Source organism: Tursiops truncatus, chromosome 3 (assembly GCF_011762595.2).
Source record: "Tursiops truncatus isolate mTurTru1 chromosome 3, mTurTru1.mat.Y, whole genome shotgun sequence".
Classification (NCBI taxonomy): domain Eukaryota; kingdom Metazoa; phylum Chordata; class Mammalia; order Artiodactyla; family Delphinidae; genus Tursiops; species Tursiops truncatus.
Window position 1 is genome coordinate 32,987,252 of NC_047036.1, and position 17,224 is coordinate 33,004,475.

Sequence of the window (17,224 nt, forward strand, 5' to 3'; positions counted from 1 at the left end):
CTTGAAATCCAGAGAGGAAATGGTAGGTTTTGCTCTGGAATACTCTCCTCTGTCTGAGGCCTTACTTTAGATCACTGTAAAAAGAGAGGACTCGGTTACTGGGGACCCCACACATTGCATCCTGCAGGAGAAGAAACTGAAGAGCCACCTATTCCATCATCTAAATAATCCAAGAGCTTAATCTAAATTAATCGAAATCCAGGAGCTTCTGTGTTGGCGAACATGTGGTACGCTCAGAGAGGGCATGGATGTTCCATGCCCTTTTCCACATCGTGCCCTATTCATCTCTTCCATCCGGCTGTTTCCGAGTTATATCCTTTCACAACAAACCAGCAATCTAAAAAAGTCTTCCGAGCCCTGGCCTGGCTTAGAACATCACCAGTTCTACTGATGTCCTACATTCCTCCCAGATCACATACCAGCCTCCCACTGCTTCTCAAGAGGCTGAGCAACCACCCAGGAGGATTTAGGGTTCAGTAACAATGATGCCATTATAGAATAAGATGAAGTATAGTTTCAACTGAATAAAGAGAATCTCTTTTAAATGAAATTTCAGGCTCTTTCTTCCCTTTATCATAGTTCATGGCAATAGCTAAGAAAGAGAGTCACAGGGTACTATGGGAGCACATGATCAAGAGACCTTACTTAATCTGGGGGAGTTGAGAAGGTTGTCCCCAGGAAGTGACACTGAAGGCAAGATTTGAGACCTGAATACACATTAGCCAGGAGTCTCACATGAGAACCTTGTCTTAACATTTTAAAATCTGCAAAACTGGTTGGGCCTTCAAGATGGCGGAGGAGTAAGATGTGGAGATCACCCTCCTCCCCATTAATATACCAGAAATACATCTACACGTGGAACAACTCCTACAGAACACCTACTGAACGCTGGCAGAAGACCTCAGACCTCCCAAAAGGCAAGAAAATTCCGACATACCTGGGTAGGGCAAAAGAAAAAAGAAAAAAAACAGAGACAAAAGAATAGGGACAGGACCTGCACCTCTAGGAGGGAGCTGTGAAGGAGGAAAAGTTGCCACACACTAGGAAGCCCCTTCACTGGTGGAGACGGGGGTGGGGGGGAGGGGGACGGCGGGAGGGAGGGGGACGGGGGGGAGGGGGACGGCGGGAGGGAGGGGGACGGCGGGGGGGAAGCTTTGGAGCCGCAGAGGAGAGCGCAGCAACAGGGGTGCGGAGGGCAAAGCAGAGAGATTCCTGCACAAAGGATTGGTGCCGACCAGCACTCACCAGCCCGAGAGGCTTGTCTGCTCATCCGCTGGGATGGGTGGGGGCTGGGAGCTGAGACTCGGGCTTCGGTCGGATCCCAGGGAGAGGACTGGGGTTGGCTGCGTGAACACAGCCTGAAGGGGGCTAGTGTGCCACAGCTAGCCAGGAGAGACTCCGGGAAAAAGTCTCGACCTGCTGGAGAGGCAAGAGACCTTTGTTTCAGGGTGCACAAGGAAAGGGGATTCCTCCCCACTGTGCCCACAGAAAGCAGAGCACTGCCTAAGTGAGCTCCAGAGATGGGCATGAGCTCTGGCTATCAGCTCAGACCCCAGAGACGGGCATGAAATGCTAAGGCTGCTTCCACTGCCACCAAGAATCCTGTGTGCAAGCGCGGGTCACTATCCACACCCCCCTGGGAGCCTGTGCAGCCCGCCACTGCCAGGGTCCCAAGCTCCAGGGACAACTTCCCCGGGAGAACACACGGCACACCTCAGGCTGTTGCAATGTCATGCCAGCCTCTGTAGTCTCAGGCTCGCCCCAATTCCAACTATGACTACGTTACCCCTCGCTCTCCCCAGCCTGAGAGAGCAAGAACACCCTAGTAAGTTGCTGCTTTAACCCCCTCCTGTCTGGGCAGGGAACAGATGTCTGAGGGTGACCTACACGCAGAGGCAGGGACAAAACCAAAGCTGAACCCCAGGAGCGGTGCGAACAAAGAAGAGAAAGAGAAATTTCACTGTGCAGCCTCAGGAGCAGTGGATTAAAACCCCACAATCAACTTGATAAACCCTGCATCTGAAGAATACCTGAATAGACACTGACTGTTCCCAAAACTGAGGCGGTGGACTTTGGGAGCAACTGTAGACTTGGGGTTTGCCTTCTGCATCTAATTTTTTTCTACTTTTACTTTTATGTTTATCTTATGTTTATCTTTTCTACTTTCTACTTTTATGTTTATCTTAATATAGTATTTAGTGCTGATGATATTATCATCAGTGGCTTTGTTTATTGGTTTGGTTGTTCTCTTCCTTTTATATATATATATTTTTTTTCTTCTTATCTTTTTGTGAGTGTGTATGTGTATGCTTCTTTGTGTGATTTTCTCTGTATAGGTTTGCTTTTACCATTTGTCCGATGGTTCTGGCTGTTCGTTTTTGTTTTTTTATTTTTTTTCTCTCATCCTTTTCTTCTGAGCCATGTGGCTGGCAGGGTCACGGTGTTCCTGCCAGGTGTTGGGCCTAAGCCTTCAAGGTGGGAGGGCCAAGACCAGGACATTAGACCACCAGAAACCTACCGGCCACACATAATATCAATTGGTGAGAGCTCTCCCAGAGATCTTCATCTCAACACTAAGACCCAGCTCCACCCAACGGCCAGCAAGCTCCAGTGCTAGACACTCCATGCCAAACAACAAGCAAGGCAGGAACACAACCCCACCCATTAGCAGAGAGGCTGCCTAAAATCATACGAAGTTCACAGACACTCCAAAACACACCACTGGATGTGGTCCTGCCCTCCAAAAGGACAAGATCAAGCCCCAACCACCAGAACAGAGGCACCAGTTCCCTCCACCAGGAAGCCTACACAACCCACTGAACCAACCTCACCCACTGAGGGCAAACACCAAAAATAACAGGAACTACAAACCTGCAACCTGTGAAAAGGAGATTCCAAACACAGTAAGTTAAACAAAATGAGAAGACACAGAAATAATGCAGCAGAAAAAGGAGCAAGGTAAAAACACACCACACCAAACAAATGAAGCGGAAATGGGCAGTCTACCTGAAAAACAATTCAGAGTAATGACAGCAGGGGTGATCCAAAATCTCAGAAATAGAATGGAGAAAATACAAGAAACATTTAACAAGGAGTTAGAAGAACTAAAGAGCAAACGAACAGTGATGAACAACAAAATAAATGAAATTAAAAATACTCTAGATGGAATCAATAGCAGAATAACTGAGGCAGAGGAACGGATAAGGGAACTGGAAGATAAAATAGTGGAAATAACTACTGCAGAGCAGAATAAAGGAAAAAGAATGAAAAGAATTGAGAACAGTCTCAGAGACCTCTGGGACAGCATTAAACGCACCAACATTCAAATTAAAGGGGTCCCAGAAGAAGAAGAGAAAAAGAAAGGGTCTGAGAAAATATTTGAAAAGATTATCATTGAAAACTTACTAACAAGGGAAAGGAAATAGTCAATCAAGTCCAGGAAGCACAGAGAGTCCCATACAGGATAACCACAAGGAGAAAAACGCCAAGATGCATATTAATCAAACTATCAAAAATTAAATTCAAAGAAAAAATATTAAAAGCAGCAAGGGAAAAGCAACAAATAACATACAAGGGAAACTCCATAAGGTTAACAGCTGATCTTACAGCAGAAACTCTGCAAGTCAGAAGGGAGTGGCAAGACATATTTAAAGTGAGGAAAGGGGACTTCCCTGGTGGCACAGTGGTTAGGAATCCGCCTGCCAATGCAGGGGACAAAAGTTCGAGCCCTGGTCCAGGAAGATCCCACATGCCATGGAGCAACTAAGCCCATGTGCCACAGCTACTGAGCCTGCACTCTAGAGCCTGCAAGCCACAACTACTGAGCCTGCATGCCACAACTACTGAAGGGTGCACATCTAGAGCCCATGCTCCGCAACAAGAGAAGCCATGCAATGAGAAGGCCACGCACCACAGTGAAGAGTAGCCCTGGCTCACTGCAACTAGAGAAAAGCCCACTTGCAGCTACGAAGACCCAACACAGCCAAAAATTAAATAAAATAAATAAATAAATTTATAAATAAATAAATAAATGAAGTGATGAAAGGGAAAAACCTACAACCAGGATTACTCTACCCAGCAAGGGTCTCATTCAGATTTGATGGAGAAATTAAAACCTTTACAGACAAGCAAAAGCTGAGAGAGTTCAGCACCACCAAACCAGCTTCACAACCAATGCTAAAGGAACTTCTCTAGGCAGGAAACAAAAGAGAAGGAAAAGACCTACAATAACAAACCCAAAACAATTAAGAAAATGGTCATAGGAACATACATATCGATAATTACCTTAAATGTAAATGGAACGCTCCAACCAAAAGACACAGACTGGCTGAATGGATACAAAAACAACACCCATATATATGCTGTCTACAAGAGACCCACTTCAGACCTAGGGACACATACAGACTGAAAGTGAGGGGATGGAAAAAGATATTCCATGCAAATGGAAATCAAAAAAAAGCTGCTGTAGCAATTCTCATATCAGACAAAATAGACTTTAAAACAAAGACTATTATAAGAGACAAAGAAGGACACTACATAATGATCAACGGATCAATCCAAGGATAAGATATAACAATTGTAAATATTTATGCATCCGACATAGGAGCACCACCTACATAATGCAAATGCTAACAGCCATAAAATGGGAAATTGACATTAACACGATCATAGTAGGAGACTTTCAAACCCCACTTAAACCAATGGACAGAACATCCAAAATGAAAATAAATAAGGACACATAAGCTTTAAATGACACAGTAAACAAGATAGACCTCATTTATATTTGTAAGACATTCCATCTAAAAAGAACAGAATACACTTTCTTCTCAAGTGCTCATGGAACATTCTCCAAGATAAATCATATGCTGGGTCACAAATAAAGCCTTAGTAAATTTAAGAAAATTGAAATCATATCAGTATCTCTTCTGACTACAACATTATGAGACTAGATATCAATTACAGGAAAAAAACTGTAAAAAATACAAACACATGAAAAAAAAATACAAACACATGGAGGCTAAACAGTACGCTATTAAATAATGAAGAGACCACAAAGAGATCAAAGAGGAAACCAAAACATACCTAAAAACAAATGACAATGAAAACATGATGACCCAAAACCTATGAATGCAGCAAAAGCAGTTCTAAGATGAAAGTTTATAGCAATACAATCCTACCTCAAGAAACAAGAAAATCTCGAATAAACGACCTAACTTTACACCTAAAGCAATTAGAGAAGGAAGAACAAAATAACCCAAAGTTAGCAGAAGGAAGGAAATCATAAAGATCAGATCGGAAATAAATGAAAAAAAAATGAAAGAAACAATAGCAAAGGCCAAGAAATTTAAAAGCTGCTTCTTTGAGAAGAGAAACAAAATTGATAAACCATTAGCCAGACTCCCCAAGAAAAAGAGGGAGAAGACTCAAATCAACAGAATTAGAAATGAAAAAGGAGAAGTAACAACTGACACTGCAGAAATACAAAGGATCATGAAAGATTACTACAAGCAACTCTATGCCAATAAAATGGACAACCTGGAAGAAATGGACAAATTCTTAGAAAAGTACAAACTTCCAAGACTGAACCAGGAAGAAATAGAAAATATAAACAGACCAATGACAAGCACTGAAATTGAAACTGTGTTTTAAAATCTTCCAACAAACAAAAGCCCAACTACATACGTCTTCACATGATAGTGTCACCAAACATTTAGAGAAGAGCTAACACCTATCCTTCTCAAATTCTTCCAAAATATAGCAGAGGGAAGAACACTCCCAAACTCATTCTACAAGGCCACCATCACCCTGATTCCAAAACCAGACAAAGATGTCACAAAGAAAGAAAACTACAGGCCAATATCACTGATGAACACAGACGCAAAAATCCTCAACAAAATACTAGCAAGCAGAATCCAACAGCATATTAAAAGGATCATACACCAGGTTCAAGTGGGGTTTAACGCAGGAATGCAAGGATTCTTTAATACACACAAATCAAATAATGTGATAGACCACATTAACAAATTGAAGGATAAAAAACCATATGATAATCTCAATAGATGCAGGAAAAGCTTTTAACAAAATTCAATACACATTTATGATAAACACTCTCCAGAAAGTGGGCATAGAGGGAACCTACCTCAACATAATAAAGGCCATATATGAGAAACCCACAGCCAACATCATTCTCAATGGTGAAAAACTGAAACCATTTCCTCTAAGATCAGGAACAAGACAAGGTTGCTCACTCTCACCACTATTATTTAACATGGTTTTGGAATTTTAGCCACAGCAATCAGAGAAGAAAAAGAAATTAAAGGAATCCAATTTGGAAAAGAAGTGAAACTGTCACTGTTTGCAGATGACATGATAGTACACATGGAGAATCTTAAAGATGCTACAAGAAAACAACTAGAGCTAATCAATGAATCTGGCAAAGTAGCAGGATACAAAATTAATGCACAGAAATCTCTTGCATTCCTTAACACTAATGATGAAGAATCTGAAAGAGAAATTAAGGAAACATTCCCATTTACCATTACAACAAAAAGAATAAAATACCTAGGAATAAATGTACTTAAGGAGACAAAAGACCTGTATGCAGAAAACTATAAGACACTGATGAAAAAATTAAAGATGATACAAACAGATGGAGAGATATACCATGTTCTTGGATTGGAAGAAACAACATTGTGAAAATGACTATACTACCCAAAGCAATCTACAGATTCAATGCAATCCCTATCAAACTACCACTGACATTTTTCACAGAACTAGAACAAAAAATTTTACAATTTATTTGGAAACACAAAAGACCCCAAACAGCCAGAGCAATCTTGCGAAAGAAAAACGGAGCTGGAGGAATGAGGCTCCCCAACTTCTGACTATACTACAAAGCTACAGTAGTCAAGACAGTATGGTACTGGCAGAAAAACAGAAATATAGATCAATGGAACAGGATAGAAAGCCCAGAGATAAACCCATGCACATATGGTCACCTTATCTTTGAGGAGGCAAGAATTTACAATGGAGTAAAGACAGCCTCTTCAATAAATGGTGGTGGGAAAACTGGACAGCTATATGTAAAAGAATGAAATTAGAACAGTCTCTAACACCATACACAAAAATAAACTCAAAAGGGATTAAAGACCTAAATGTAAGGCCAGACACTGTAAATCTCTTAGAGGAAAATATAGGCAGAACACTCTATGACATAAATCACAGCAAGATCCTTTTTGACCCACCTCCTAGAGAAATGGAAATAAAAACAAAAATAAACAAATGGGATCTAATGAAACGTAAAAGCTTTTGCACAGCAAAGGAAACCATAAACAAGACGAAAAGGCAACCTTCAGAATAGGAGAAAATATTTGCAAATGAAACAACAGACAAATGCTTAATCTCCAAAATATACAAATAGCTCATAGAGCTTAATATCAAAAAAAGCAAACAATCCAGTTAAAAAATGGGCAGAAGTCCTAAATAGACATTTCACCAAGGAAGACACACAGATGGCCAAGAGGCACATGAAAAGATGCTCAACATCACTAATCATTAGAGATATGCAAATTAAAACTACAATGTGGTATCACCTCACACCGGTCAGAATGGCCATCATCAAAAAACCTACAAACAATAAATGCTGGAGAGGGTGTGGAGAAAAGGGAGCCCTCTTGCACTGTTGGTGGAAATGTAAATTGATGCAGCCACTATGGAGAAGAGTATGGAGTTTCCTTAAAAAACTAAAAATAGAACTACCATACGACCCAGCAATCTCACTACTGTGCATATACCCTGAGAAAACCATAATTCAAAAGGAGACACTATTTACAATAGCAATGACATGTAAGCAACCTAACTGTACATCAACAGATGAATGGATAAGGAAGACATAGCACATATATACAATGGAATATTACTCGGCCATAGAAAGAAATGAAATTGAGTTATTTGTAGTGAGGCGGATGGACCTAGAGTCTGGCATACAAAGTGAAGTAAGTCAGAGAAAAACAAATACCATACACTAACACATATATATATATATGAAATCTAAATAATAAAAGAAAAAGGTTCTGATTAACCTAGGGGCAGGACAGGAATAAAGACACAGACATAGAGAATGGATTTGAGGACACCGGGAGTGGGAAGGGTAAGCTGCTACGAAATGAGAGAGTAGCATTGACATGTATACACTACCAAATGTAAAGTAGATAGCTAGTGGGAAGCAGCTGCATAGCACAGGGAGATCAGCTCAGTGCTCTGTGTCCACCCAGAGGGGTGGGATAGGGAGGGTGGGAGGGAGACACAAGAGAGAGGGGATATGGGGATATATGTATACGTATAGCTGATTCACTTTGTTATACAGCAGAAACTAACACACGATTGTAAAGCAATTATACTCCAATGAAGATGTGAAAATAAATAAATAAATAAAATGCAATCTGCAAATTAATTAATTAATTAATCCAAATCCAGAGGCAAAGACTATCTTCCATATTGATCAAGCTGCTCTGAATTCTTGATGGATTTTCAGAACCAAGGATTAATTCAGTGGGAATTTCCATAGGAACAGAGTACCTGTGATGGGCCACCAAAATCAAGCCCTGGATGTGACAGCATTTGAAGAACACTTTCTAATCAGGAATAAGTTGAAGAGACAACTGTGAATCATGTTGCAATAAAGACCTAATTCCTTTTGCAATAAATACATAATTTATTGAGGTTTCATTGGTTTACCAACTATTGCACAGCATTAATATAGATGACCTTAGGGAACTCCCTGGTGGTCCAGTGTTTAGGACTCCGTGCTCTCACTGCCGAGGGCCCAAGTTTAATTCCCTGGTCGGGGAACTAAGATCCCACAAGCTTCGCGGTGCAGCCAAAAGCAAAACAAAACACACACAGATGACCTCTGAGCAAAGTCTTTCAGGAAATAAACTAGACTGAACTTAAACGCAACTACTTTTCTTATTATATTTGGATATGATGATATTAATTTATAAGTGGCTATATCCATGTCAAGGAGAGTCTGTTTCACATTGTCCTGTGGTCATTTAGGATAGGATAGGACATAAATGACATAAATGACATAAACTCTTGGATAGAAGCACAAATTTAATATTCAAAGATCAAATCAAGAATCCAGGAGTAATGACAGACCGAAAGACAAATTGTAAGATTAAAGTTATTAAATATTAATATCAATTCTTTCTCAAATTTTAATTTTACTATACTTTATAGTTTACAAAAGTAACATTTTTCATGTTTTTTTAATTTAAGTATTACTAAACTCTATGAGGCTTAAATGAAGCTTTTATTATGTACACTTTATAGATCAGCAAAAATCCGACTCTCATAAGGGTTGAACTGTGCAAGTTTAAGCTCCATATTTCAGTTTATTATATACTTCCTAGGTGTCTCCAGTATGCCAGTCAGCATGCTAGATGCTACAGAATCAAAGATGAGCACGACTGGATTCCTGATAAGATCTGATGAGGGAAATAGATGGTTAAACAGTTCAATTAAATATATAAGTGCTGGTGTGGAGGTTATCACAATTAACTGATCACATATCTCTGTATAAAAGTTCTATGTCATTATGTAGGCATGTGAACTGTATTACGTACTATTTAGCCATGTGATTTGGTTGAAAGTCTGATATAATCCATATTCTGAAAAACAAACGGACTCATATGGAAGGGATATTCTTTCCAAAGAACAATCTCATATTAATAAGAGAGGATTAAAAACTATTTCTGAGAAGGATTCTTAGAATCAGAAAGTCAAGGTAGAGTCACCAGCCATCCTGTTTTCCCAGAACTGAGGGGTTTACCAGGACATTGGACTTTCATTGCTCAAATTCAGAAAATCCTGGACAAATTAGGGTAGTTGGTCAACTTAAGTCAAGGTTAAGAAATCATTAAACAAGTTTGTTATCCCAAGAACCAAATTCATTTAGGCTCAAGCCCATGGTTGAGATCCATTTATTTTTGGATTAGGTTGGCTTATAAAAACCAACAAGGAAGAGGAAGTCAAATAATTTATATTTGTAGAACATTTAAGTTTATAAAAATTGTCACAATCTTTATAAATTACCCATGTGCGTTTCATGACACTGATAAGAACAAGTATCCTTATCTCCATTTTACAGATAAAGAAACAGACTCAAAGAGATAAGAAATTTGGCCAAGGGCATAAAACTCTAAGGGTCAGGAAAAAACCTAGAAGCCAAGACTATGTAAGGATCCTAGATTACTTCAATGCCTGGCGGTAAAAAGTCCAATTATATAATAGCTTAGCTCACCCAATCAAAAATGTTATTCATGAGTATTAGTATATTAGGGTTGCACTTAAAGTGCAATCCATCAACAGGAGAACAAGGAGTGACATAAACTCAAAGTCAAGTGGAAGTTTATAAATACTAGGAACACTCAACTCCTGGGGCAATTTAACCAAAAGATTTGTGCATACGTAACTTCTCTGAAGTGCTCGTCTTTATAACTGTCTATCTTTATTGCTGTGTTGCAACGGTGATAAATATCAACCCCAGATGGTTCTTTGGAAATCACAAAGCACTACACAGATATAATATTTTACCATTGTTTTTTAATTTATGTACCTCAGGTCAGGATCTCAGCACCTGGTGCTTTATCGCTCTTAGGCTAAAGTAATAATTCTGGTTAGTTTTTCACCCTTGAATAGATGAGTCAGATATTGTTCCTGCTCTCAATGTTTCTGGGGCTAAAGCCACTTATTCCAGAGCTAGGGTGGCACTATGTGCAGTAATTTCTCTGCTTCAGTAGTCTTCTCACCTACTTATCTGATCTCTAAAGCTCCTTTTGGGCGGACCAAACACACACACACTTTTGTGGTATTTCCCATTATAAATTTTGACCATAAAAAACTTTCACATTATAAATTTTACCGTAAAAAAAGGTCAGATGAACCAATGAGTTTTTAAGAATGATAAAAATAAAATACCTCAAACTGAACCTTTCACACATGCAAATTCTGTTTAGTTTCCTGTTATAACTGAAGAGGTTTACAGTTAGAAAGGAAATTGCAACTGCTTATTCAAAAATGTCCTCTGTACTCACTTGCATTCGATTTAGGATCCATCCATATAATTAGTTGCTCAAGGCTTGAGAAAAATTATTAAAGACCATGTTTCTAAACAAGATAAACAATTCTAACTAATTTCTCTCCTTCTGCTAGGGAGTGATTTTTCCTCTTATAAATATATCATAAAAATATCTATGATCATAAAGATCTGTATACCTCATTCCAAAATGCCAAATAGCACATGTGTTTATTTTTCACATTGAAAAATCAATATGGTGTTTTGAAAGTTTCACAGAATTGCCCAGAGAGTTATGCAATTCAAGGTCGGGGGTATAATGACATAACCAATCAGTAGTTTGCAGTCATTAAGTAAGTATGGCAAAGATGCTGGCTGTTCATGAAAAAATTTATGTTCCACCTTCTAGAATATGGTAGGTGTTTCTCAGAGACATCTTCCCAGGCAGTGAGTATATTCCCCAGCACCCCCTTGCATAAAGGTACAGTCACATGACTAGTTCACAACAATAAAATATGAGCAAAATGATGTGTGTTACTTCAGAGCCTGGATTTTTAAAAGAAGTGGTTGTGCCCTCTTCACTCTGTCTCCCTCCACCTTTTGGAGGCTAGTGGATGGTGGAGCCGCAAGATGGAAGGATACTGAGTCTCTGAAACACTACGTGGAAGGCCACCACCAAGCAGTAACATCCTCAATAGACTGTTCCAGGAATGAGAAAGAAAATTCTATCATGTTAAGCCACTGGAATTTTAAGGTTCATTTTTTTTCAATATCCTAATTGAATACTCTAGGCAAATATATTCCCACCACTAGCATCCACTTGTTGTTCTGTCCAGGAAAATATGATGCTTGAAAAAGCCAGTTCTTAACTGGGTGTAGACATAATACGCCTTATCTACCCCTGATGTTTAACCACACTGCCTGCTGCAAGGTGCCATTCACCTGAGCTATTTTCTCAGGCTGGAAAACCTCTTACCTATCTCTACCCTTCTGATTTTAGCTATTACTACTTGTCTTTCAGATTTCTGTTTGAATATTACTTCCAACGAGAGGAGTCTTTTCTGCTTCCCACCTAAGTCACATCCCTTCTTCATGGCCTCCACAGTACCATGCATCTGTTCTTAGCACTTATTACCAATGCAATTTTACATTGACTTTTTGGAATTATTTTATTGACGTCTGCTTTCCTTACTCGACTATAAACTTTTTAACTTCAGAAATAATGTCTTTTTGTTTTGCTCAGTATTGTGTCCACCATATCTAACACAGATCCCAAAACAGAGAAGTCCCCGAATAGACATTTGTTAACTGGATATAATGAATAATTAGCTCAGTGTGGTATTGTGACAGATGAAGACCAAAGAATGCAAAGAACTTGATAAAGGTATTTTTATGGAGTTCACACTTTTCTCTTTTCCTTCAGGTTAATTACTGGTCTTTTAGTATCTCAATGGAGAAAATAGTGAATTGCCCACAGATAAATTGGCATTAAGTAGAAGAGAAGTTGACTACTTACAGCAACAAATTTAAGATTTTATTCCTGACAAAAGACCATGTCTATAACCTTACTCATCGAAAGCTTCACTTTTTTTTGCCCTGCTAAGAATCATAAATCACAGTCAAAGAATCTGTGCACCTATTTTATGATATTTTGGGTGTCCAAAATATCATAGTAACAGTTACTGATTTTATAACCTGTAAAATTTCCCAGACTGTTGATCACTGTAACAAAATGTGGAAAATACAACTTCACTAAGACCCTATTTTGGTCCATTTGTGGAGTGGTTTTCCCTTAACTGCCCTCTCTGGGGAAGAGGTATGACTCTCCTAAGGGTGAAATTGAGAAAAGAACTTGAACATATACAATTCAGCCTTTTCCCCTCTCTGCACTGTGCACTCCCTGCTTCCAAAAAGTAGGCACACCAGGGTCACTGCCTATAGGGTCAGCATTCTGGAGATATTTTTGGCTCATCTTGCTTTTTCTCTCTACTTACCTTACGAAGCTTCATAGTTGTAAGGCTGGAATTCTGGGTAAACGCATGTTACTCCTTAGGGTGAGACACCTCTTACCTATTCACAAGTTTCCTATTTCATCTAGTTAGTCCTAAGTATCATTTAGATCTGAGCTCAATTATTAGTTCCTTACAGTAGCCTTCCTAACACCCTCCTAAGTGAATTCAAGATTTCCTCCTCCTCCCCGTAATAAGGAGACCTCAGGAGAGGCACCTGGAGTTGACCTCTGCCTAAGGCCTCAGATAAAGGGAGCTTGAATGCAGGTGCCCACCGAAACCAAGAATGCAAATATATGAAGGACGTGACTGGCCAGGGGGCCTGAGTCCTTGGCTGCAACTCCCTTCACAGACCATAATGCACTGGCTGTACACAGATCTGGCCTGGAGAGGACAGCTTTCTCTCATCAGGTCTGCCAGGCAAAGCCTTGGAAATTACCTGTGATCAGGTCTGAAAATTACTCACGGGCTTTTAGGCAGGAGCCAGATTTCTCAGTGTTTGCTTCCAAGGGGCTCCCTCACATAGCTGTGGGCAGGAAGTCCAGTTCCTTACCATGTGGATCTTGCCATGGACTGGCTGAGTGTCCTCATGACATGGCAGCAGCTGTCTTTCCTCAAAGTGAATGGTCTAAAAGAAAGAACAAGGAGGGAATAAGGGTGCCTTTTATTGACTGAGTGTCAAAAGTCACAGTCATCATGTCTGCCATATTTTCCTTTTTAGAAGCAAGTCACTGAATCTATCTACACTCAAGGGGAGAGGAAGTAGATTCCACTTTTTGAAGGGAGAAATGTCGAAGAATCTGTGCACCTATTTTTAAACAACAATGCTTGAGTAGATCATCGTAAGGTTTAGATTTAAACAAGATAAGAGAAATTCTGCTCGTGGTCATACATTTAAGTCACACAGCTTAGCTGCTACTTTGACCTCCATTTTCTCAACTCCAGTTCCAAACTTAGGATAGGGAAGAAGATTTAATTAAATATCAACCTTAAGCCCAATAAGTCAGGTTTTAAATACAGTGTTTTACACTATTAACTGATTTCATTTCATCTGTAAGTTTACACAATCTATCAGTTCAATGGTAAAAAGATGATCAAATTATTCATGTATCAGTTGACTGATTAAGATTATGGCAGATGCAGAAGTTTGTTTAATGGTCTAAAGTGGGGTCATTTTCCTTTTAACCAACCAATACAAAATACCCACCATAGTTAACATAGCAATTCCAACAAAGATAGAAAGGCTACATCTAAAATATTAACCTCAGAAAACATAGTGATCATCAGCATCTTTTTCAACCACATTTTCAGATGTCAAGACCAAAAACTGTAATGTTAGAATTTATTCTTCTTACTGGAATGCTAGCAAACAAGTGAACCGAGTTTAATGTATTTATTACTGAAGGAAAGATGGCAACAATCTTGGAGGATTTGGAGTTTTGTTTTATTTAATGTTAGGAAATGCTAGGGAACTGTCGTTTCCTCTCTACTTACTACTGTTGCTGTGTATTTACTGGAACAAAAATTCAGTTTATAAACTCTGCTGAGGAAATAAAAGCAACTTTACATTGGTGGTGGCATTACTTTTAACACGAGATTTCCAGAATAACATTGTGCAACACATTGTTACTTGAGATCCTCTTCCTGTATTAGTAAGTAATCCAAACAGAATGCACCAAATCCCCTACAGATTTAGGGAAAATTACTGGCCTATGGAGTGCTCCACATTTTTCTTCCAAAATGCTGATTTTTTTCTTAATTCTGTGGTTCATTGTTCGAGAAATAATTTTTCTCTGTTTCTTTTAGTTGAGTAAAAATTAGAAATATTAGAAACTGACACCAATTCTCAAGTAAGAAACACAATAGCTGTGGATCTTCACAGTTTCTCCCTGAAGATCATCTCTGTGTTTTCCAACTGCAAGTTTCGTCAAAGAAAAACTGGCCTGTCTTGTCCACCATTGTCTCACCAGGATCCTGCCCCATGCCTGGCTGACTGGAGTAAATAATTGTGGAAGAAATTAGGGAAAGCTACACTTTAGAACTAAATTACTGACCTGCCATGTAAAGAAAAAAAGGTGTCTTTACTATAAACTCCCCCTTGTAGGTGGGAGGAATTTTCTCAAACTGAGCTTTGAGAAGAGGACAACTGTTTCCTAACTACTGTGTGACTTTTAATTCCTTAAACTTTCAGGACTGTTTAGACATTTATCTACTTAATGACTGCAAAGCTTTCTGAAAATGGAAAATCCCAGACACATACTGAATTTTTTAAATTTAGGTAATGAAAATTTTTATGTAGTCAGATACTTGGTGAGTACCGGGAGGGAGGTGGGGAGATCAGTGATGAACAAGATCGACCCAGACCTTAAGAAGCTTGCATTCTAGCAATGGATAGAGATTGTTTAGTATTAAACAATTAACTACACAACCATTAGCTTAATTATAAATGTGATGGCTGAACATCAAGGAGAACAGAGGGAGTACAACAGTGTATAGGGTCTGATCTGGTATGGGGAGTCAGAGAGGACTTCCTTGACTAAATATTTGAGCTGAGTTCTAAAAGATAAATAGGAATTCATGGATAGGCAAGGGGTTCTAGAGAATAGAAGATGGGAGATTGTGAAGGGAGAAAAAAAATGGTCCTGGGCTGAAAGAAGAGCAGTAGAAAAGTATCTGAGTAGAAATGGAATATGGTGTATGTATAAATTTGAAAGAAGACCATGTGACTGGAATTCAGAAAGCCTATTGATGATTTTTAATGATGCTGATAAAGGGTAAAGCAATCCAAACACATTTACTTTCTTAAAAGATTATTTTGGCTCCTGTGCTACAGCAAGATGGTATAGAATCCTTTATTCTGTGCTCCTCTATAAATACAACAAAATACCTAGGAAATTGTCCATTAGACAATGAAGAAAGAACTCTGAAAGTAAGCTGAAAAGAGTGGCAACAGCACTGGCTAGGAAGGAAGAAAGAAGGCAGACTGCTGAGAACAGAACTTGAGGACATGGAGACTGACTACGTGGTGAAATTTCCTAGATTTTCCTTTTATCTCCTGTATGCTCCTAGACTGGGCACAGGAGAGGTCTAAAGCCCAGAACCACCCACAGGCATAGGCAAAACAAAAACGACCCCAAAGAAAAGCTTGTCCTTTCTGGCCGAGGACTGGAGAAGGAAAGCATGACAGACACAGTGGAGAGTCGTAATCCTCATTCTACAATCTGGACCTGGCAGTGGTCCAATCCACTGGCAGCATCAATAGCAAGAAGGTCCAACCACCCCAGTCCTCACTGCCCCACCCAGCTTCCAGTGGCAGTCCTGTCCATGGCAGGGGCAGCATCAGCAGCTGCCTGTGTCTCCCTGCCATTCACTCAGGATCATAGGAGGGCCAGACCCAGTGGCTTCCACTCTCCTATCCCAATGCAAAAGCTGGTCCAGTGACATCAGGTGAACAAGGGGAGGGCCTTCTATACCTGTAGAAGGCACCAGCAAGGACTAAGTTGGGGTGGCTTAAACAACAGATATTTTTTCTTACAGTGCTGGATGCTAAAAATCCAAGATCGAAGCACCAGCAGTATTCTGTGAAGAACACATGAGTGGTTGCTAGGGATTCAATACAGGGGAGGGGACGGGTATGGTTATAAAGGGGTAACATGAGGGAGTCTTGTGCTGGTACAGTCTAGTATTTTGACCGTGGTGGTGGTTACACAAAGCTTACACATGTGATAAAATTGCGTAGAACTACACACACACACACACACACACACACACACACACACAACTGCGTGAATAACTGGTGAAGTCTGAATTAATTCTATGGACTGTATCAAAGTCAACTTCTTGTTTTTGATATTATACTCTAGTTGTGTAAGGAGTTAGCATTGAGGGAGGATGAAGGAAGGATGCACAGGACTTCTCTCTGTACATTTCTCTATAAGCGCCTATGAATCTATAATCACTTCAAAATAAAAAGTTGAAAAAAAAAGATGTTTGGCTTTTATGGGAAAATTGGAACAAAAAAGGCAAGAACAAGTAGAGGAAGACCTGTAGCAGGTTGTTAGGGAAAGATGATGTGTGATGGCAGTAGAGAAGGAAGTAAGTGAATTGATAAAATATTTAAGAAGTGTCTGTATAATAC

The 17,224-nt window shown here is 39.5% G+C and overlaps 1 long non-coding RNA gene across 1 annotated transcript in view; it reads right to left on the reverse strand.

Annotated features, from left to right (window-relative positions):
- The window catches only part of LOC109549035 (uncharacterized), a 589,831-nt gene that overhangs the window by 299,439 nt on the left and 273,168 nt on the right, over positions 1-17,224 (reverse strand). Inside the window, exon 2 of the long non-coding RNA XR_002175173.2 lies at positions 13,640-13,714. This is a non-coding gene — a long non-coding RNA (uncharacterized lncRNA). The remainder of the gene's footprint in view (positions 1-13,639; positions 13,715-17,224) is intronic.